Genomic DNA, 1,588 nt, shown 5'->3' on the forward strand with positions numbered 1-1,588 from the left:
CAAGATTCGGACCCGAGTGATTTGAGATTCCGCTAAATCATTAAGCCGAAATTCGAATCGATGTGTCATAAGGCTCACCTAAATTATTAAGCCAAAATTAAACCAGAGTGTCGTGTTTCCGCTAAATTATTAAGTACAGATTCAAACCAGTGTGCTTTATGTTTCCGCAAAATTATTAAGTCGAGTTAGTTAAACCTGGAAATATTTTTTCAAAATTCTTTAAGAAATGTTCGCGTTAACAAAGATACATATTCGAAGGGGGCATATTTAGCGCTGCATTGTTCCTTGGATGACAATGTGCGTTAATGTCATTCTACTACGTCAGTAACACGCCCAGAATTTTAAAAATAATTTTCCTTGATTCCAAAGTTGCGCATACAACATTAAATACATAATAGTATATACGGATTCTCACGCATGCGCAGTGGTATCTATCACGCGCATTAGCCGTGAGTCAGTCATATTACTACAGGTTAGGTCACGCAGAATTAAAACGTAAAGCACCTTTTCGGATAGATCTTTAGAGTTTTTCAAACTAACACTCGCCCTCCAAAAATGTTTATTTTCGAAAATTACATTAGATAGGCGTATTTTGTTCTGTATCGTGTCCTGGACGACAAACAATTTTCCAATATCCCAAAATCGCGCCCATAACATTAAATCCATCGTAGTAGCAGTATATTTGTGTTCTCGCGTACGCGCAATGGTCCTATGGGCCTAAAGTCGGCCATGTTATTGTAGGTAAGAGGTTATGTCGCCCTACCGTATAGAGCACAAACTGGGATAGTTTTTTAGGGTTTTTTAAAGAACCATTCGCAGTAGAAAATATATATTTTCGAAAATTACGTCAGATGTGCTTATTTCGTTCTGTATCGTATCCTAGGTGATAACTTGTGCTTGCGTCACACTGCTTCCTCAGCAACACTCGCAGTTTCGTGAAAATAATTTTCCAATATCACCAAATTGCCCCCATAATGTTAGATCCGTCATAATAGTACATTCAGATTCTCGCGCAGTGGTTCTTATTCTGCGCATTGGCCGAAAGTCGGCTATATAATGGTAGGTTATAAGTTATTTCGCGTTAGTGTAGAGAGCACAATCTAGGATAGTTTTTCAGGGTTTTTTAAAGAAACATTCGCCTTTGAAAAGTCTATTTTCGAAAATTACATCATATGCTTATTTCGTTCGGTATCGTTTCCGGGGTGGCAAGGCGTGTTTGTGTGACACTACTGCCTAAGTAGCACACTCAGTACCTTGAAAATATTTTTCCAATATACCAAAATCGCCTTCATAACGTTAGATCCGTCATAGTAGTACATACGGATTCTCGCGCATGCACAGTGGTATTTATCCTGCGTATAGGCCGAAAGTAGGCTATGTTATGGTAGGTTATAAGTTATTTCGCGTTAGCGTAGAGAGCACTATTTCGGATAGTTTTTTAGGGTTTTCTAAAGAAACATTCGCCTTTGAAAAGGTCTAATTTCAAAAATTATTTCAGATATGCTTATTTCGTTTTGTATCGTTTCCGGAGTGACAACACGTGTTTGTGTGACACTGTAGCACACCCAGTACCTTGAAAATATTTTTC

Source organism: Odontomachus brunneus, unplaced genomic scaffold (assembly GCF_010583005.1).
Source record: "Odontomachus brunneus isolate Ranch 3 - 2012 unplaced genomic scaffold, Obru_v1 Obru_scaffold_103, whole genome shotgun sequence".
Classification (NCBI taxonomy): Eukaryota; Metazoa; Arthropoda; class Insecta; order Hymenoptera; family Formicidae; genus Odontomachus; species Odontomachus brunneus.